The sequence below is a fragment of the Silene latifolia genome, chromosome 7, assembly GCF_048544455.1.
Source record: "Silene latifolia isolate original U9 population chromosome 7, ASM4854445v1, whole genome shotgun sequence".
Classification (NCBI taxonomy): domain Eukaryota; kingdom Viridiplantae; phylum Streptophyta; class Magnoliopsida; order Caryophyllales; family Caryophyllaceae; genus Silene; species Silene latifolia.
The window spans coordinates 59,359,171-59,382,673 of record NC_133532.1 but is presented as its reverse complement, the minus strand read 5'-3'; positions in this window follow the sequence as shown (position 1 = coordinate 59,382,673).

Genomic DNA, 23,503 nt, shown 5'->3' with positions numbered 1-23,503 from the left:
GAGGTAGATCGTCTTGTTACCCCGAAAGGCGTGCGGATGTTGGATTTTATAGATCGATTCATCACGCAGGCCGACCCTCTTGTCTCTTATGTTGCTAGAAGGAGAGCATTTGGCTTCACATTTCTTTGCATGTGTATGTCTTTCGGGGACATGTTGATGAGGACTTGAGAGGTGATCCTCGCCTTTTGAGCCTTATTGAGCAAATGGAGTGCGCGCAGAGCCCACTGTATGCGTGCTTAGGGAGATCATTTTGGGTTTGGATAATAGGAAATCCAACCGCGATCTGCCGTTCTTGGGAAGTCCCGTTATCCTACAGGTAAAAGACACCTTTTTTTTTTTTTTTTTTTTTTTTTTTTTTTCGTTTTTTTTTTTTTTTTTTTTTTTTTTTTTTTTTTTTTTTTTTTTTTTTTGGTGTCTAATACCTGTCTTGGTAGGTTTGGCTCATGGAACGGCTCCGATTGCTTGAGCCCCGGTTCATGCACTTTCCTATCATGCCCGTATGATTTCGATGAGGACACGGCTGTACATGGTGGACTTCACCCGGATCTGCGACTATTGGAAGAACAAGCTAAAGGCCCGATGACGGCCCTTTGATCGGTGGGTTGTACCGTGGTGGCACCTCAAGTCATCCTTTGGGGTGTCTTCTTTAGATCCCACTAGGTCCGTGCGCATCCCTGGATTGGAGTTTATGGTGTGCATCTTTCCCGAGAGGTTGATGAGGCAAGTTGGGTTGAAGCAGATGATCCCTAGGCTTGACACCGTCCCCATGATGCCATGGCGTTGACTACCGAGAGCCGAAGAGAGTGGGCTATGAAATGGGCCCCGAGGAGAAACATGTGGTTCTGAGCTTCTCCTCCAATGCCTTGTGGGTGTCGGACTCTTATCTGAGGTGGAGGAAGGCTGCAACTTCGGAAGAGCGCGAAAGACTGAGGAAGCGCGAGCCCGTTGATTACAAGGTGCGCGAGGGAGAGAAAGAAAAGAGAAACATCGACCGAAGGAGAAGAAGAAGCGAAGCTTTCAAGTCATTCATCCTTGAAGAAATCAAAGACTACTCTGTCGCAGAGATGGTGGTTGACAAGAACGGGAGAGTCAGGCCTCGAGAAAGACCGTTGGTGATTAGGTCTGAAGTGGTGCAAGAGCGCCCGGCTCGAGGTCGTGACAAGAAATATGACAAGAACGACAAGGGCAAGGGAAAGATGGAGGAATAGCCCAAGTCTTAGTTATTTTTTATTTGATTATTATTATTATTGTTGTAATAAAAAGGAGGGATTTTTAGAATCCTAGCCTATCTATTTTTATTATTTGTCGTACTATTATTATTAGAAATTGAATGAAATAAAAGAGGTTAAATGGTTATGAAACCGTTGGGATTTTCTTTAATTATTCTTGTCGAATTTCAGATGCGATGCAAATGTCCTTCTATTTACATTTATTTTATATATAATGGCGGGTTGAATCCGGTGAAGGATTGCCTACGTATTCACTTAAAGAAAGCGAAATCAAACCCTTGCGCGTAGTTCGAGTAAATGTAAAAGAATAATTGTTCGAAGCAAGAGCTTGTAATGAACATAGAAAACAAGCATGAGCTTTGCTTACTCTGGAGGTGCGAATTCAGTTTGTTTGACGATATGAGGATGACAAGTTTGCCAAGATGCAAGAGCATAGTGACATTCAAATAGGCCAGGGGCCGTTTATTTAGTGCCACAAGAGCGACACGTGGGTTTACGCGAGGCGCGTTTCTGTTCTATCCTAGGCATAGTACCGTTTCAGTTGGTCGAGATTTGTGGGGTTTGAAAACTCATTTCCATCCAGGTCTGTGATTCTAACCGCACCCCCTGGGAGTATGGATTTGACTAGATATGGTCCGGCCCAATTAGGTTTGAATTTCCCTCTCGGGTCGACAGGTAAAAGAGCTCTAACCGATTTGAGAACTAAATCTCCTTCTTTGATGTTTCTTGGCCTAACTCTTTTGTTGAAAGCTCGTTTGATACGTGCTTGATATGTTTGGACATTATGCAAGGCACGTAGCCTACGTTCATCCAAGAGGATGAGTTCTTCGTATCTATTCCTTTTCCAATCGGCTTCCGGGATTTGACTTTCTAGTAGAATACGCAAGGATGGTATTTCTAGCTCGACTGGTTGTACGGCTTCCATGCCGTAGGTCAAATAGAAAGGAGTAGCCCCAGTGGGCGTCCTGACTGATGTACGATACCCCCACAAAGCGAAGGGTATTTTGCTTGGCCAATCTCTATAATTGTCAGTCATTTTCTTGAGGATCGTGACGACATTTTTGTTAGCCGCCTCTACCGCGCCGTTAGTCTGTGGTCTATAGGGCGAGGAATGATGATGCTTGATCTTGTACTTGGCTAGCAATTGTTCGGTTTCGGCTTGGAAGTGGGACCCATTATCGCTAATGATCTCATGCGGGCAACCATATCGACAGATGATGTTGTTTTGTATGAACTTTGCCACATTTTTAGCTGTAAGAGCGGTGTAGGAAGCCACTTCTACCCACTTGGTGAAGTAGTCAATCGCTACTAGGATAAAACAGTGACCTCTTGTTCCGGCTGGGGTTATTTTCCCAATTATATCAATTCCCCATGCGGAGAATGGCCAAGGAGATGTCATTGTATAGAGCAACGAAGGAGGGACGTGTTGTACGCTCCCGAAGATTTGACAGTTGTGGCAATGCCTCACATATTTGATGCAATCGGATTCCATTGTGGTCCAATAGTACCCTAGGCGTGTGATTTTCTTTGCCATCATAGGTCCACTCATGTGAGGACCGCATTCTCCGTCGTGGACTTCTTCCATTACTTTTCGTGCCTGTGAATGATCAAGGCAACGTAGGACTACACCAAGAGGTGTTCTTTTGTACAATTCTCCTTGCATTAGGATGTATTGGGAAGCTAGTAGGCGTATAGCTGGTTGTCCCCTTTTGTCCATTTCTGGCGGATAGGTACCGTTAAGCTTGAAGTTTAGGATTGCTTGGAACCAGGGTTCTTGTGCGATTTCTTCTTCATCGGTGATCTGATGGACATACGAAACAAGCTCCGACCGTCGTTCGATACACAAAGGCATTTCCATCATGTAATCGGGCATGTTTATCAAAGATGCAAGTTTCGCAAGAGCGTCTGCAAATTGATTTTCCTCTCGAGGTAGGTGTAAGTAGGTTACATGATCAAAGAATTGAGCCACTTGGTCTATCCTGGCCACGATAGGGTGCAAGGCTTTCACGCCGGATTTTCCAGGATCCCGTAACTTGGTTGATGATCGTGATGGCGAATCCCCATGCACTCGTAGGTTTTGATACCTAAGCTAAGCGCGCTTGTAGTCCAATGAGACAAGCTTCATACTGTAGCGTTGTTTGTCACCTCGAAGTCGAGTTTGACAGCGATCGGTGTATGCTCACCTTCGGGAGAAATGAGCAACACTCCTATCCCAAATCCTCTTAGGTTTGATGCTCCATCAAAGTATAGATCCCAAGAGTCTACATCGGTTTGAAGTATATCCTCGTCGGTAAATGACCAAGTATCTATGGTTTGTGCGTCGTTGATGGGATTTCTGCGAAGAATTCGGGCGGCGCGACCCTTTATTACTTTCAGTGGCACATATTTGAGGTCAAATTCGGAGAGCATCATGGTCCATCTTGCCAGACGTCCGTTGAGAACGGGTTTCTCGAAGAGGTATTTATTTGGATCCATTTTGGAGAATATCTTGTGAGTAGCTAAGCATGTAATGACGTAGCTTCTTTGTTGCCCACACAAGAGCGAGGCATGTCTTTTCGAGTTGTGAATATTTGCACTCATATTCCAAGAACTTCTTACTTAGATAGTAAATAGCTCTTTCTTCACTTCCTGATTTGAGCTAGCATAGCACCCATGGCGATTTCGATTCTTGTGAGATATAAACCAAGAGGTTGATCTCGTTGTGGTGGCATGAGCACTGGTGGTTTAGCCAATATCTCCTTGATTCTGTCGAATGCCTTTTGTGATCGTCGTCCCACATGGTGTGGTCTGTTTTCTTGAGCTTCTTGAAGATAGGCTCGCAAATCATCGTAAGTTTCGATATGAATCGACTTATGTATTGCACTTTTCCCTGTGGGAATCCTCGACTTTTTTTTGTTTGAGGTTGTGGCATTTCGATCGAGCTTTGATTTTGGAAGGATCTATTTCTATGCCTCGTTGGCTAACGACGTACCCTAGGAGTTTGCCGGATGTCACCCCGAATGTGCACTTTTGAGGGTTAAGTCTCATATTGTACTTCCGTAGCCTTGCGAAGAACTTGCGAAGGTTCGCAATATGTCCCTCTCTTTCCTTGGATTTGACAATCATGTCGTCTACATATACCTCGACTTCTTTATGCATCATGTCATGTAGAAGTGTAGTCGCGGTGCGTTGGTATGTAGCTCCGGCGTTGATCAATCCGAACGGCATTATTGTATAGCAATAGGTTCCCATTGGGTAATGAACGCGGTCTTATGCATGTCTTCCATGGCCATTTTGATTTGGTTGTAACCCGCATATCCATCCATGAAGGATAGTAATGCATGGTCTGCAGTATTGTCTACCAATATGTCGATGTGAGGTAGAGGGAAGTCGTCTTTTGGGCTTGCTTTGTTCAAATCCCTAAAGTCAACACAAACTCGGATTCTCCCATCCTTTTTGGGCACGGGTACTATATTAGCTACCCAGTCAGAATACTCGGAAACTTTGATGAACCCGGCTTTGAATTGTTTGTCAACTTCTTCCTTAATCTTGAGCCCTCTGTTCTCATTCGTCGAAGCTTCATTTCACAGGTTTGAAACCTGGCTTAATCGGAATCCTATGTTCGGCGATATCCTGTCGATCCCTGGCATGTCTTTGTAGGACCAAGCGAAAACGTCTTTGAATTCATTTAGGAGGTCTATGAAATCGGTTCTTTCGGTTGAGCTCAAGGTAGTCCCTATCCTAAGTTCTTTGGGTTCTAGTTCGGTTCCCACGTGGATGGGTTCGGTGTCCTCAATTACAGTCCCCCTTCCCCTTCCTGTAGTATTTCTTTGGCTACGTAGGGGAGGTATTTCGGTCAAGTCGGGTCTTGGTCATCCTCGTATCATCATAAACAGAATTGCACTCAAGATAACGCAAAGAGTAAGCAGAACCTGATTTATTCATATTAAGATTTGAGTAAAGTTGAAACAAAGAAGCCAACTGATCCAAGGATAGTGGCGGCAAAGGGACAGTAATTGGGGCATTTCCCGAACTACTGTGACTACTCGAAAATAAGCTAGGAGAAACGAGGGGAGTGGGGATGACGATAGGAGTAGACTCTCTAATGACTCCTCTAGACTCTGACTCTGACTCCGACTCCGACTCTGATTCGAATTCGTCGTCTTCGGTTCTTCTTTGAACATCTCTCCTTCTCCAGTGGTGAGCTTGAAGAGTCTTCCTTGACTGTTGGTCCATTTGATTGATTTTCTCCACCCTTTCTGCTGCTTGGTGTCGATTTCCGTGATCAATGCGGTGGGGTTGAAGCGATCGTCTTGAAGTATCGTAGTAATGATCTCATCCTGCGCGGCCCTAACAAATCGGTCCTCTCCAAACAGGAGGCTAACAGCTTGTTCGTCTAAGCAAGGTGCTTGACGGGCTTTGACGATAGGAACCGTTTCTGGAGGAATGAAGTAGCAATCGTGAAAGATCTCGATTCCGGCTAACTTCCTTTCGAGGTAATGCCAAGGTTCGGGAAATCCATGAAAGAGTTCCGAACTTCCTTCTTGAACGAAGTATCCATTGAGGGTAGGAAGATATGGCCTCATTTGGACTCCTACATACTTGCGGTTTTGGACTTGGGCGAGCATTTCGAGAACCTCTTCTGTTGTGGGTTTGTATCCTAGTCCAAGTGGTATTCTCGATGAGTTGCCTTTCTTGTATGGCGCGAAGGTGTTTTTCGAAGCCCGGGTTCAAAGGCATTCAGGAAGTATCCTGGTTTTGAGAATGTGGTTGACCACCAAGTTGGAGTAGGGATTATAGTATAAGGGTGCCAACTCACTTTCTATGACATTTACACTTTGGAAGCCCCCAAGTTCGTATATGGGATCCCAGGACTTGATTATTTGATTGCTTCTCGATTATGGCCTTAATGGGTGACGAAGTGATTGTCACAACTTTGCCATTTAGTGGGATCTTGATCTTTTGATGAAGGGTGGATATTCTTGCTTTAGAAGCATGAATCCAAGGCCTTCCCAGTATGTTGAATGAAGCTTCGATGTCCACTATTTGGAAGTTAACCTTTCGTTCGATTGGTCCTGTTGCTATGGTTAGGTTAGCAAGTCCTACCACTTTTCGTCGTGTACCGTCATATGCACGTACACCTTGATTTGTAGGAGTCCGATCCGACTCTCTCATGCCTAGTTTGTGTGCCGTTTTGAGGGGTATGCGTTGACCGCGTGAGCCATCATCTACCAAGGTCATTGGCACATTCTTCTTTAGACGGATGCGGTGATGTATAGAGCAAGGTTGTGATTTGGCGCCAAAAGGTGGCAAGTCTTCATCCGAGAAAATAACAGGGTTACTTAGTTTTGGGATTCTTGGAAGACCAAGTTGACTACATCTTGAGGAGTAGAGTTATGTGCCACATTCAATTTGGCCAAAGCTTGCGATAAAGCTTGGCGGTGTGGAAATGAGCTTGCCACTAGTTGCCAGACCGAAAGATCGGCCTTGGTTTTTTGTAATTGCTTGAGCAAATGATCGGTGGGGTCATCTTCGTTGTCATTTGGTGTGATGACATTGGTGGGACCGTTTTGAGTAGTGCTTTGGTATGGACGACCTGAGCGAGTTAGGTGATCCACATCTTGGTCTTCGCCATTTTGGACTATTTCTTTGACTAAAGAGTTTTCAATGAGATATTCGTCTTCATCGTCATCGGCCCAAACTCCATTGATCGCGGCTAGTTCCCTCATCCTCATGATGTCACTTTCTAGTTGTATGATTTGATCGACTAGTTTATCGACCACGGTGATGACTTCTTGCATAGTAGCATTTTGAGAGAAGATCAATGGTACGCGTTCTTTAGGTGTTGCATTGGGATCGCGCAAGATCATTACCATGCTTTCTAATTCCCACACTTGTCTATCTACACTCCTTGCCCAGGCGATGAAGTCGGAAATGGCAGGGGAGATGGTAGAGTAGGGTCTTTCTTTCTCAATTGCATGGATTTCATCCTCGGCGGGAGAAATGAGATGTGAGCAATCTAAGGTAGATTCATCACTTGTAATCACTAGAACTCAAGAGGATTAAGGTGTTATTAGGCTTACCTCCTGGTGGAATTGGAAGTCGACCATCTTCGATCATATCTTGAAGCACGTGTTTCAACTTGTAGCATTTTTCGGTGTCGTGCTCGTGCCCCTTACCCTATGGTATTCACGGAGGAGTTTTCGTCCCAGAATTTGGACTTCCTTTCGGGCTCGGGAGTAGGTCCAATGGGTTGGAGTTTGCCTTGCTTCACTAGCCTTTTTAGAGCATTGGAGTATGTATCCCCAAGGTTTGTGAACTTCCTTGGTGGGCTAGTTTTCTTGGATGGTTCGAGAAGGTTAACTTCGTCGGTCTTGCTAGTAGAGCCGTATGAACGACTTGTGGACCCTTGATATCCTCGACCTACCGTTTTGGACAAGAGTCCTTTGCGGATGTCATCTTCAATTCGTGTCCCTAACACGGTTAAGTCTATGAAAGTCTTGATGTTTTGATATCTCAAATGGTTGGCATATATGGGCTTGAGATTGTCCACGAATTTCTCCACAAGAGTGGCCTCATCCGGGCGTTCTACTAGTTGAGTACTAGTCTTCCTCCACCTACTTAGAAAGTCGGTGAATCCTTCTTTGTCATTCTGGGTAAGAACCTCTAGAGTGCGCATATTGACTTGGATCTCGGCATTATCCGCGTATTGTTTTGAGAATTCGATCGCGGCGTCCTCCCAAGTAGCGACCTTTTTGTGATCTAAAGTGTAGAACCATTGCTTTGGGATGGTGTCGAGAGATGAAGGAAAGATCCTTAAGAACATCTCGGGTTTGATGCCTTTGATAGACATGTAATCCTTGAAGGCACGGATATGGTTCAAAGGGTTCTCATGTCCCTTGAATTTAGGGATATCCGTCATGCTAAAGTTAGTGGGCAATTTGGAATTGACGGCTTCATACTTACGATTGTTCTCCTTGTAAATGTCATCCCCCTTAAGGTACATCAATTGCTCCTCTAGGTATTGGAGCCTTTTCTCAGCTGCGGTCGTCCCCATGAGAGGATTCTCATCCTTAGACTCGTCATCGGAAAATTGTAGTACTTCACCTTTAATGGGAGGCAACCTTCCCTCTACGTCAAAGATACGGCCTTCGATGAGCTCGAGGCGGTCATAGGTTTGGTTTTGGGTAACTTGCATTTGGGCTAGCGCGGCTAGGATTCGATCATTACTTTCTTGAATTTGCTGGAGGTTCGTATCATCACTTGACCCAGGCATCTTGAAAACTGAGTAAGAGATCGGCGATGAATCAAAACACAATCGACCATTCTATCACACTTGCTAAAAGAGGAAAAGTTTTGACTCGTGAAGTGGGTGTGTGCCACTTGTGTTGAGTGAGTTTTGAAGAAGGACAAGGTCTTTGAAAATGTGTGTCCTAGCCAACTGTAGTGTAGTTGTAGGAGTGGACTCGAAGTGAGGTTTTGAAATGGGCTTGTGGCCCGAATTTTGACACGACAAACGGACAGAGTTTTGACCGGATTTTGCGCTAATTGAAGGCCTTTATTTCGAAATTCTTGATTTGAAATTGGGTTTTGATTTTTGAAAATTTGTCATAGTTTTGTCTAGAAATGGTGATCATGTAGAGTTTTACACATTTATACAGGCATTATAACGGGATCTTTGAGTGCTTTTAGAAGGGTTTTGGTTTAAAGGGTGGGTTGCCATACCGAACCATCAAACCCGAAGTCGGTGGAGAGGCTCGTGCCAAACAAGAGTAAGGCCGATTCCTAGTCCATTTCCTCAAGTAGTGAAGGCCCTTGATACAAACAAGAGTAAGCACCATGGTATGGATGACGTCAACCGCTATCCATCCTTAGGCCCAAATAAGAATTAGGACCGTTTAGACGGGACGATTGGTCGAATAGGTTGGGTTGGGCCTAGGAAGGCAGAATAAAACGGTCTAGGAAGACCGAGTTATGAAAACCGACAATTGTCTTGCACAAATTTATTCCCTAACCTTGTTCAAGTTTCACCCTAGCTACATGTAAGTGTATAATCCCAGCCGGAGTCGCCAAACCGTGGACGCTGGGCCGCCACGGGGCGCTTGGGAGTGAAGGGGCTCGAAAACAAGCGTTTGCATTTTGTATGGAGTCGCCACCAATTTTTATGGGAAATTGGAACCGTTCAAATACCTCGTGTCATGTCAAGACACAAAGTAGTGACATGAACACTAAGCAATCGTTACCCTTAGCATTCTATGTCTAGAATGACTCTCGCGGATGCCAATGAACACGGGTGCTCACGGAGATCTGGAGTAAGGGGTGAGGGTACGTATTAGGAAGCTCTTTTGATCGAACACCTAATCCCGCCCGCCTCGATAGCGGCCTCTACTAATGATTAGGGAAACTATTCGTACTTGATATATCGTCGGCTATATGCATGCAATGCAACATCCAATAGATTAATCCTAACATGTGAAATTAGCTAAGTCGGTGAACAATTAATTAGCAAACAATTAGGGTCGAAGTAGGATTTAATATTGATTTACATGTGAAAACATACAAAACGATGAAATAAAAGGAATAAATTACAATAATGGAAATTACAGTAATTACATTGGATTAGGCGGTTTATGTCGAAAATACCTTTAAAATGGATAATTTGATAAAAAGGAACAAAAGAATAAAATAACAAATTAACGAACGGGAATTAGCGATATTACGAATATTAGTTAATTAATACGTAAACTAATTAATCTAGGTCAAGGCAGAAAAGGAGTTCGGGGACGAAGTCGTCCCTGGAACAGCGCAGAAGAGACACTGCGCCCTTTGGAAGAGGCGCAGCAAACGCTGCGTCTGTTCCAAGGACGAACTCTGGCTGTGAAGCCAAAACTGCAATTGTTAACGTTAATTGGTGAATTTAATGGACTGATCGATATTATTTAGTCGGATGAAAGTGATTTACAGATTATTCAACATGTGATTTGAGTCATAAAACGGCAAAACATGGATGAGACGGAGACAAAGACGGATTAAACATGTGAAGGGTCGATGTTAATGAACGAACCAAACAAGCGAATAATTAACTAAACATGATGAATTGATGACGAATTAATGAACATGATGAAAAATATATCAACAATGAATCCCAGAAACTCAACATGAACGAATTGAATCCCTAGAACTCGAATTGAATATTAGTGACGAAAACCCGCAAATATGAATTACTTGGGATTTAAGTCATATTAGATGAATTAAACATGTGAATGAATGATGAAATATATGATACAATATACATGCTAATTATTATGATTTTATGACGGAGAGTTAACAGACGAACAAACAAAACAAATAAATTTGATACGAATTGCAGAGGACGGAGGAAGAAGAAAAGAAGCGGAAGCTGCGGCAGCCTCACAAAGAGGCGCAGCAGCAGTGCTGCGCTCCTTTGAAGAGGCGCAGCATTGCTGCGTCTTTTCTCGATCATCTCTATCGAAATCCCATAAAAGCAGATTTTAAGGACGGTTTTTAGAAATCGGTTTTAATGAGGTGCTTTCGACATAAACCTTACAATTGTTATACAGTAATTAAATGCAATAAACAAAGGGAATTATACACCCTCAGACTTACATGTTGACGGAACGAGAAGAACTAAGAAGATCGATTAGTGAATGCTCGACGCGAATGCAAGGAAAGAGTGCCCTCGTAAGAGGAAAACGATTGATTAATTAAAGTTGATTAAGTGTAGTTGGTCAAATTGGTCGGTCATGCAACGGAGAGGCTGGTACCCGGAAAGATCCGAGCTTACGTGGTCGGAAGTCCAAGCACGTAGGCGCCAATTAGTAAGAACGAAGTCTAGAATGCAAAGGGAGAAGAGAAGGGCGGACACTCGCGTGAGAAATATGAGGAACGAAGGCTCCTATTTATACTAATCACGTGAAGGAATAGGGTTTCGGAGACTCTTCGGAAGTGAATCTCGGAAAGATATGAAAAAGATACGTAAATCATGCAAAGAAGGGCCTGGGAAGAGGCGCAGCAGCCACTGCGTCTCTTGGAAGAGGCGCAGCACCTGCTGCGTCTGTTCCCAGGAGGTTTCCTCCTGCTTAAGAAAGAATCTCCGCGTTTAAGTTATGGTAGGACGGATTTATTCGATTATCTTTTAAATATTACGGGATATTATTTGCCAAAAGATAAAATTTGATGAATAAGGAATAGAAATATCCGGAACATTCCAGAACATTCCGACTCGGGATTTAACAGCTATCAGAAAATGGAGACGGTTTTTGACCCGGACTCCGAATGTACTCTAATTACTGCCAAAACGACCGTATCGGCACGTAGATGACAACTAAGAGGTTGACATTTATATTTGAGCAATCACTTGACGATAATCTTACGAACTGTCACTAATCGTTCCGCGAATCAAACATGCGGCCCAATCATCACTGGGTGGTTTGCGAGGGGTGCAGAAACGAGGTGTCTACACTTAGATGTAATGATGAAGATTCATAGATTGTTCGAGATGTTTAAGTGTAATGTGATGGTGGAGATGTTTAAGTGTAATGTGATGGAGACAAATTAGTTATGTAATGAGAGAATTGTTTTTAATGTTGTCATAATGAAATGACCACTTATTCAATTAAACAAGATGAAAACAAACAAACGATAAAAAGTTGACTATATTTGAGTTCATCTCAATACAATAACACGTTTTATTCATTACAATAACTGAGTTTCTACATTAAAATAACTATAAATATCAGAAATTTAAATGACAATAACTACAAGAGCAGAGATTATACATTACAATAACTGAGTTTTTACATTACAATAATTGTAAATACCAGAAAACATTATTCTCAGTAAATAACTGAGTTAACTATAAAATAATTACATTTCTCCATTAAAATGACCAAGTATATACATCAATTTTTCCATTGAACATCAATTATCCGCTCTATCATGATTCGACCTGCAAATTACCAAAAAGCAGAATATTACTTACCAAAACACCCAAGGAGTAACTAAAAGAAACAATACCTAAGTTTTAATAATACAATAACTGGATTAAAGTAATACAATAATCGAGATGCAATGTTATAACAACTAACGAGTGAACAAGAAATTTGAGTATATTTGAGTTTCATCTCAATACAATAACACAATTTATTCATTACAATAATTCAGTTTCTACATTAAAATAACTACAAATATCGAAATTTCTACATTACAATAACTAAGTTTACTGAGTTTGTCCATTAAAATAATTGAGTTTCTACATCACAATAACTGAGTTTATGCATTTAAATAATCACGTTTTTTCATTACAATAACCGAGTTTCTAAATTCAACTAGACATTTTAACAAACAGTTGGTGTGGTAATCTAGATTACCAATAAATTTCCAGGATTATGATAATAAATCATCAATTAAATGCCAACGGTACGATAAATAAGCATACTAACGGAGTAGCAAATTGAATAACTTGCAAACTAACATATATTACCTAATATAATCTATGCTTACCTTCGTTTTGTCGATTCGCGGCAAGGTTTCTACAAATTTTGGGCAAAAATTAACGATTGATGCGTGTATCAATCAAATTGAACGACAATAACGAATTAATTTGTGTTTTCGACCTGAATTACTTCCTTTTTAATGAAGATTTGATTGAATAATGTTTTGAAATTGAAGAAAATAGGAAAACACAGGGAAAAGAAAGTAGTAAATAGGGAAGAAAGAGAAAGCAGGTGAAGTATACAGACATACAGTCGCCATGATTTTGTTGTGCGTGTGATTTTTGGGGTAATTTCAGCCTTTGATCTTACTAGATCTAATGGTATATAAACGCGGGGGTAACTCACAAAAAAGTGGCAAACTCACCGGATCTTGCCCCCCCCCCCCCCTCTCTCTCTCTCTCCCCCTCTCTTTTTTTCTCTCTCTCTCTCTCTCTCTCTCTCTCTCTCTCTCTCTCTCTATATATATATATATATATATATATATATATGTTTGAACATCTCATTGATAATCGTAAACATTTTCTTTAAGTATATTTTTTTCCATATTATTACTATTACCACCGACGCTACAATATTTTAACCCCTATAAAACCCTCATAAACTCCATTATCTACTTCTTCCCTTATCCCAAATCTTCTTCCCTTATCCAAAATCCCGGAAAAAAAGGATAAAACACCTGAAGATGAGCTCATGCGCTCAATTAAGAAAAATCTCCGTGAGTTAGAAAGCTGTCTTAGTTGGTCAATGATAATTATAATTGTATTAGTTGCTTTTTTCGCTATGTTTTTAGCTCATATCATGAATAATAAGTAAGTTTTATACATATTTAGTTCTTGTTATATATTGTTATTTATGCTTTTATATTAATTATATTGTAATATTTTGATTAAGCTAAATTGTCTTTCTTTAAATAATCTTAAACTATGACCAATTTGAATTATAATAAATGAATAAGGAGACCGCTAACCGCTAACCGCAATCACCATATCATATATCATATATCATATCATATATTATATTAAAATAACAATCATCTATTTCTTTAATCGCCACGTGTCACGTCCCAATACTTTGCCACATGTCATCCACCTATTTAGATCCTGAATTTCGAAACCCATAATTGACTGATTGTGGCGTGAAAATGAAAAGAAATATGCAATTAAATTTATTCCCCATAAAATATTTAATTTGCATACAAAGACGGAATTGATTTTATGTATTTTAGTAAAAAAAAATTCAACATAATTATTCAGGGGTCATATGGATAGGGTTAAACAAGAAAGATTAAGTGAACGTAAATTGTTTTTTTTTTGCGCCGAGGACGGCATGGGACTAACCAACATCACATTTCCTCTTCCTATGATTCAATTTTGTCGAGAGAATTATAATCATTGGTTATGATAAATACGAAAGTATATTATTGCTATTCAAACAGAGGATTTCCTAGCATTTCTAAATTCTCCTTACCTATTTTTCCCAAATTTATTTCAAATCTCTTTATTTTGCCATTCATTCTAAAGTTATTTTGCCAAGAAGAGCACTATAGTATGCCCCCGTCATCAAAAACGGTGTGATCTAGTACATATGTTAAACGAAATACGAATAAAATTGCTTCCAAAATCGAACATTGGAGTTGTTGACATAGAGCCAAGAGAGATGAAGGCTGAAGGTTCAATCATCTCCTAAAGTTATTATCCAAAAATCTCTATAACTATGAATTTAGTACCCTGTAGTATGTTTGTAAGTATTTAATCTTTTTTTTTCCTTTTTTTATATGAACACAATATGAACCCTTTAGGGTGCTCAAAATTGATGGACAATGCTATTTGATTATTTCATAGTAGTTAGGATTGTTAACTAAGTATTACGTGTATAAGGAAGAATTTGATACGCTATCCCACACCTATGCAAAGATAATTACCCTAGACACAAATTAATGTAGTAATAGGGATCAAACACAAGGAGAAGGGAATTGCGTTATGAAATGCTATGGAAATATTCTTATCAAGGTCGATTACGTTTGGTTTGGTTTGTTGGTTGTTTTGATGATTAACAAATATAAAGATGTTTACTATATGATAAAAGGAGTCTAGGGGAGTCGGATCACACATGCAAATGTAAATATGTGTTCACGCTAAACTCGGTAATATTAACATTGTCAATAGTTTAGGCTTAAAGACACTCACCTCACGATATTAGTGTCAACCATAGACCGGGTCCTAGAGAAACTCTCGTTTATGACTAGGTCGTCCTACTACACATGCTTAGTCTAATCCGATACCGTGCCTCTCGACTTATAGAATGAATTAACAAACTTAATCTACGATTACGGCCAATAACCAAATATTAAACGTTGTAGTGCAAACATGTGATAGAAACAACTAGACAATACTATATCTACCTAATTTATTATTTTACATATTTGATTTTGCATGGCTTCCCTAGTCCCTAGACTAAGGGAATTTAGCTACTTATATTAAATTATGAACTATAAACTATATCGAATGAAATGGTAAACACGATTGTAGAAATGATAATGACCAAATGATAAAATATAAAATAAGAGATTAAACTATGTGATATAATTGAAATGCTAGCGACAAATTCTCTTTTCTTTTCAAATCATACTTCTTTCATGCTTTTCCATTTCTTTATTTTTCTCAAGATCATTTTTTTTTCATTTCATTTCAATTCTTTTTTTTTCCTTTCATTGTAGGCAAATTATAATGTAGCTAGGGATTAATGTTTGAGAAGGGGTCAAAAAGGCAAATCTAATCATGTGAATGGCTCCAAAATGCTATAACATATGAATGCATGCTTATAAAGAGAAGAAATGAGAACCATACTTGTGTGTTTTGATGAAACACGCACCATAAGGAGACCTACACTCACCTAAGAGAGACCGGATATGGATGCATCGGTCCAAAGAGGTTCTACCTTACCAATTTTGTAGCTTGCCAGTAGTCAAGATCAAGCCTATTCGGTTCATTTTCCATCTCTCACCTACTATGTCAAGACATCCCCATGTAGCAATTATCCCATCATGAAAGAATAAATCATTAGCTATAAGCTCTCATTAGGATAAGTAAGAGGGAAAGTAGGACAAAAGCAAGCAAAAACACACAAATTCTCTCAAAATTTTCAAATTTTCTATATGCAAACTACACTACATGCAAATGCAATCTCCCCCCAAGCTAAACACAAAATTTTCCTCAATGTGCCAACAATTAAATTATCCAACTAAACCATAAAAATGGCTCAAAACACATAAACAAGAAAGACAAGGGGTCATATATAATGGGTTGCGAGAAATAAACTAAAATGCAAAGCAAATAAAACTTACTAGACTAGCTAGGCTCCCCCCAAGCTAGTATATATACGGGGACTCCTCCCTTTATCATTCATCTAAGAAAAGGGCCAAAAGTTGAACCTCTTCCTTCCTTTCTTCTTCTTACCACTTCCACTTACGGATGCTTCACCTTGTTGACCACTCCCACTTGAATTATCCTCTTGGAGAGGAGTGACATACTCATCAATGTTTTGGCCACTTCCAAGACCATCATCATAGCTATTATAACCACCATAGCCACCATACCCTCCCTATCCTCCATGTAATGCCTCAACTCCATAATCCGAACCACAAAAATCCGGACCGGGAGCATATGTAGTAAAAGTACCTGCATCATTCTTAGAAGGGGGGGAAGGAGGAGGAAATCCACCCAGGGGATAAGTATAAAATGAAGGGTGTGGCCCCGCGGGTTGGATTACTCCTTGCCTAGCAAAATGATCATATATGGGATGCAATGCAAGTCTTTGGTCATCACGAATTGCATTAACACTTAAGCTTAAGTCTCGCATCATACTCATCATTTCTAGACTAGAGGGTGAATTAATACTAGAGGTGGAATGACGTTCTTGAGAGGGTTGACCTCCCTCACGCCGCTCAACGGTGGTACGTGTCTCACCCCGTAGAGGCAAGTGATAAATAGGTCTAGTAAAAGGGGAACTCCCATGATAGGACTTGGTGTGGACTAAGGCCTTAATTTCTTTCTTCTCTTCCGGTAGACTAATAGAGTCTTGTTTACCAATTTTCCAAACCATGTTAGGGTGGGAATCCCTAAACCAATTGCAAGAAAGGAAATATTCATGATCTAGCCCAACCCCTTTTCCCTAGAGATAAGCAATGGTCACAAGTCGGTGTTTTCTTGGTTGGAGCGACAAAAGTGGTGAGCAATCTTTGTAACCAAACCTCCTAAGATAATACAACTATTCTTTGGGCTACATTGTTTGGTCAAGTAGACCGCAAAGTGGTAGGGAATATTGATCCCCCAATTATCTTCACCATTAAAATTAAGGAAGGCACCCAAAATCTCCACTTCAATTTTCCTCACCGAGCGAGGCTCATTTCTCCCAAAAAAAGGTCCACCCCATAAACCTTTGTGAAACACGAATGTCGGGGTAGTGTATGTATTGGTGAGGTACATGGCCCCAACTTTGAAAAGGGAAGTAAGAAATGGCATTCCATGTCAAACCGGGTTATAAGATTCAGGTGAGTCGGTAGGTAAGTCTCGTTGAGGCAATTGGAAGATATTAGCAAAGTCCGCTAGGTCCATTCTATGGTCATCATTAAACAATCGGAAGGTCACAAAAAGCATAAAACCGGGTTTCTTCGACCTATGAAACTCAAAAGAGCTCAAGAACTCAAGGGTGAGTTCGGGAAAGGTCTTATAATCCATTGTATAACATCGTTTCATACCATGCTCTTAAATAATGTCTTAACATTCTTTTCTATTCCAATATTGTTTAAAGAAGCTTGGTTAATGAATTTAATCGGTTTCATACCTTTGCTTTTTAGGATGACCCAATTGTGATATTGCTTTTGACAATTGAGAATTACTTCGGGAAATTCCGGATCTTGCCATTCTGGGACCTCTTCCAATTGCACATCCTCCGCAGCCCGAGAGGATTCCGCATAACCTCTTCTCCTCGTAGAAGAACCTAGGGTAAGAGGTCTTCTTGGTGCCATTTTTGTAAAATTTAAGACAAAAATTCATCTTAAGGCAAATCAAAATCCATCCAAATAGACATATAGAACGAACTAGTGAACTAATTCATACTATAAACATGAATAGAGCATACTAAAATCAATTTCTAGTACAAATAAGCACAAAATCAATTTCCCCCAATTTGAGTTAGGGTTTGATAAACTTAATTGAATTGAGTAGAATGGATGCAATTAAAGAGAAAAGGGAGAGAAACTTACTTGATGATGTTAAAGGATGAATGAATCTTGCAATAAGATGAAGAAATAGATGTTTCCTTGTGATTTTGAGTTAAGAAATGAAGAAAATAATTGAGAAAGAGGAAGGAGTACCGTCGGGAGTGCTGGAGAAATGATAGAATATTTTTGCCGTACTCGTATGAAGAGAAATGTTAAGAAAAGTGAGAACCACGTCCCCGATCGGGGTGGCGACCCCCGATCGGGGGGTTCGATCGGTCAATGTTGCTTTTTCCTTTGCTTCCGTAATCAAGTAATTTCGTCCCGTTTTTCGAAAACTACGCCCCTGAACGGGGTTTTCGCATGGGGAAGCGTGCTATTTTCTCCTCTAAGCCTCCTTTTCATTTTCATCTATAAATCACAAAAACAAACATCGTCAAGTCTAATATTTTATTTCTAATCTACGAAAAACAATTAATTGCGGAAAATTAAAAAGCGGAAAATTAAAAACAAAAATAAATAAAAGTAATTAAAAAGCTTGGGTTGCCTCCCAAGAAGCGCTGGTTTAACGTCTCACACGACGTAAGAAGCTATTTTGATCAAGTTTCATCATTGAGCTTCCCACCAACCGAGCTCCATTTCATAGCTACCTTTGCATTCCGCAACCATTTGAAATTTTTCAAATAAAATTTCCCTTTCTTTTTGGCACTCTTAGCAATAGTACCCTTATCATCGTCATCTACAAAACAAACAATACCAATATCTTCCTCCAATGGATCCATCAGTAAGGATCCAAATGTAGTAGAGTCATTAGAAAAGTCCACAGTGCTAAGTAAATAACAAGACTCTTGTAACATTGGGCTTCTAATGGTGTTGTTCTTGCTAAAGGTAAACCTGTCATCACCCACTTCTAATGTCAAATTCCAATTTTTCACAACAATTAACGCACCGCAATGTGTAAAAATGGCCTACCCAATATAATTTGGGTTTGTGAGTCCTCGGTCATATCAAGTATGAGGAAGTCAACGGGTATGGAAAAATTTGCCAACTTTGACGGGCACATCTTCTAAGACACCTAAAAGCTGCTTTAAAGAACGGTCCGCCATTTTCAATGTGGTACTTGTGCATTATTTTAAAGCACCCATGTTAAGTTTTTCACAAATAGAATATGTCATGACACTCACACTAACACCCAGGTCGCAAAGGGTCTTATCAATGGTATATGTGCCTATAGTGCAAGGAATAGAATGGCTACCGGGGTCCTTAAGTTTTGGGGGAGACTTATTTTGTAAGAGTACACTACACTCTTCGGTGAAAGCAATGGTCTCAACCTCATTGAAGGATCGCTTCTTTGAGAAGATTTCTGTGACACCCCTCGATGAGGCATCAAAAGAACTATTAAATCTAAGCGGAAAATAAGGGATTTTTAAAACCTTTAAAGTTTAAAGTGTGAAATTCACCATAAGTGATCAAACGAAAATGAAAAGTAAAATGAATAAGTTTACAATTAAAAACGAAGTGCGTTGGGGAAAAGATATCCCACGAATAAACACAAGTCTAACGATAGGTGAGTCTAAGCAAACTATAACTAAGGTCCAAGGTTCAACGTTCTCGCTAGCTCACACGTCTTCCCCATAATCTGCATCACAAACCTGTCATTCATGTAAACATGAACGCCACAGTCAGTGGGGAGTAACTCAGGGTTCTCCCAGCCACAATATGTCAAAATGCACATAAGCAAGAACTTAATTAAACATATTGATCATGCATCATACTTGAATAATATGAACAAGGGAATATAAACGATAATCGTAATGAGATAGGCACATTGCATTCTTAATGAGATAGGCATGGTACATTATATTAAACATGCATTCAAGGTAACCAAAACATGGATATGAGATTAGGCATCGAATCATATGAAGAAGGTAAACAACGGATCAATTGAATAGAAAATACATGGATGGAAACCAATAGCCATTACTTGAAAACCTCTTAACAACCATAGCACGGGACGTGGCTACTAATGTCACATTCATACTTATGGCTTGCATCTCACCATAAGAACGGATGGGAACATCGATCCCGGCGATCATATCGCAACTAGGGGCTTGCATCTCACCACTAGTATCCGATAGGACCAAGACTCTCACAAACAATCATAGAAGACGTGCACTCTCGTATATAAGAACACGCCAATGACCGTAACAAGCAAGACATTTACAAAGGATTGACTCAAAACAAGACAAACCCCTAGACTCCAACCTCCTGGTAGGACGACGATCATAATACGGTCCTAGTCTAAATCTGGCCCGACTCTCGGGATGGACGACACCCGAGTCGACATACAATCCCAAATCGTATCCAAGACTCGATCCATGACACCTAGCCGTGCCCCAAGGTCGAGTAACCCCAAATCGGAACAATGGTACCTAGCCGTACCCCAAAGTCCGAAGAGGCGGAAGGAAGATAGCCCAACTCGGAAACAATGGCACCTAATCGTGACCCAATGTCCGAGGGCAAACAAATAAGGAATGTCGAGTAGTCACACAATGTAAATCGTCACACTCCGGTCACAAATACGAGTAACAACAATAATTCGCATTATCATAACATAAACAAATCCTAAATTGACCATTTACCAATCATAAGAAGGATGCGTAATTAAATAAATGATTAATAGAAGTTATAAGTGAAGAGAAACTATAAGAGAACTCCTCTAGGGTGGGGACCAAACCCGCACCATTTATGAGCATTGGAACAAAGAGTAAGAAGCCTATGAAGTAAATCATGCAACATAACGTATAAAAGCACTTAACTTAACCAAGTAGATGGTCACTTGATAAGAAAACAACCTTAAAATGAATGTTGTCCATAATGAGTCAAGCTCAAACTTTCTGACATTTAAAATGTCACTTTCCAGAAATTCTGTCAAGGATGAGCTTCGGCTCATTTGCACCAGAATTTAAATAACACCATTATAATGAAGGAATTCAACCAACACACCACCAATTCTACCCAAAGTTGCTTCAACATCATTGTTGGACACATAATCAACCTCCAAGTATCAAATATACAATTAAAAACAAGAATCCACAACATACAACATTCATAAATTACTCCATGTTCATGAATAAGACTTAATAAGGTAAACTCAACATAAAGATTCCATCTTTTTCACTCAAAAGCTTAGATCTCAACATACCCACATACTAATTCACCATTTAAGACATATTTCAAAACAACCATACTACCAACTTCATCATTTACAATATTAATCCAATAAATAATCTCATGACACAATTAAACATGTCAACTAAGCATGATTAAGACGGATTTTTCTCTAATTAACATATGTAAACAACCCATTTAATCCAATTGAACAAACATGTGATAAAAGACTAGAAATTCCTCAAACAACCATAAGACGGTTTCACAAACCAATTTATCTAACAATGAACATGTGAAACATGTAAAGATTCATACTTTAACAAACACAAGAATAAACCACAACATATAAACACATTAAATTGACATAATGTCGAGTAACCCATCACCGTTACCTTTTAGCTCTTTAATCCACAATAGAATCGTCTACCTTTCAAGAATCCACTTAGGGTCAACTAAACTTTCTCCTAAACATAAGAAAACACAAAATAAGACTAAGAATCGAAACTAGAAAAAGGTTACCAAGTGTAAAATGGTTCGACAGCTCTTTATAAGGAGGAAAGTCGGACTCTTTCTTACCTAGAAAGATGGAGGGCGATTAGAGGGAGAGATAGGCGCGAAAATCACTTGATTTGGACAAGAATTGAGCAAGTTATGGAGTTTTGAAGATTTGTAAGAGAAATGTATAAAAATGGTGGTGGTTGTTGAAGATGAATGCTGAAAAATTGAGGAGGGAGGTGTGTTCTAGGGTTTCCTTCATGATATTTATGAGGAGGAAAGAGTAGTATGTGAGCCCATTAGTCATACTAGGCCCAACATGCAAGATTGAGTCGATATGCACTAGAAATTACGTCTCAAGCCCACTACAACTCAAGACGGGAAATATTATTATTATTATCATTATTATCCGACCAAAATATTTATTTTGTATAACTTAAGCTTTAAAAATATAATATTTATAAAAATCATGTTTAATAATGTAATTAATTAAATTAAATAATTAAAAATATAAATAAGACAATAGAACGGTTAATTAAATTATAAATGTCAAAGTGGAAAATTCGCGGGTGTTACAATTTCCTTCATAAACTTTGAGTAGGAAGGGACTTGGGTAAACAATTCTATAAATGGGACGGTGACTTGTAAATTCTTAACAACGTCCAAGAACTTTCCGAAATTACCTTCCTCCTTGTGCTTTGCTAGACGATGGGGAAATGGTACTTGAACAACTTCCTATGTAAGAGCATCCTCCACATCTTTCTGTAACACCCCCATACTCCAAGTGCCTTACCAGGACCACTTAAGGCATGGAAGTGCTACCATCTCGGTTTCCTAAGGCAATGATAATCAAAAGACAATAAAGAAACAACGTTTAAATAGCATAAATTTAAAAGTGAATACAATCCAAAAACCAAACTGCTAAAATACGGATTACATGTCCATAAACCAACTGTCTAATCAACTAATCAAAAGTCTGATAAACTACTCAAGCTACAGCGGAAGACTCTATCATCTGAAGGTGACACATCCCAACTAGCCCATATGTCTCAACTCATACCTACTCAACAACTGCTCACCATCCCCGAATCGATCACCACAGTTTTTAAAACAATAAAACGGGGTCAGTACTATTCACACAATCATACATGCACAACTACTATAAGACAGAAATCAACATATTCCAACCGTCACATAACCCAAACTCCACAATCAACTCCTCATCACCGACTACACACTGCTACACACTAAAGTGTGTAGTCCTGCCAGAGCACCCGTCGCAACAGGTTACTCCACTCCGCCAGTGGGGGACCGCAGCCGTTCCCACCTAAGCCCCACTCATACCATAGAGCGAATAACCCAAATCCATTAATGTGCACATCCCTTCTGTGGCGGGTTCCACAGAAGGCGAATAATGGGCGTGAAGCCACTCCCGCAAGTGACCCCACTCAGCCAGGGACGCACCCCAAATACGACAGACAGATACAATCAATCATAACTACCAGCAATAAATAATTCCAACAACCGTCACAATACTCGTATGATAATACTCAACAAACAAAGATCACAACTAACACATATGTGAATAATACTGAGTAGGGAAACCCTACCTGGAATGCAAAACAGTCAGACGATCTCAACAGCTGTTATCAAAAAGCCTCCTCTACGAATTCTCCTCATAACATATGATCACATAATTACTAACAATCATAAAAACCAACAAAACCCCCAAATCCCCAAATTAGGGTTTAAACAACTTTAATAAAATACTATAAAATCGGTACGTAGATCTTACCCTCGACGCAAGGATCACAAGGATGTAAAGAACGATAGATTCCGACCTCCCAAGCTCCGGGATTTGTCAATAATGCGGACGATATGAAGCACGTAGTTTG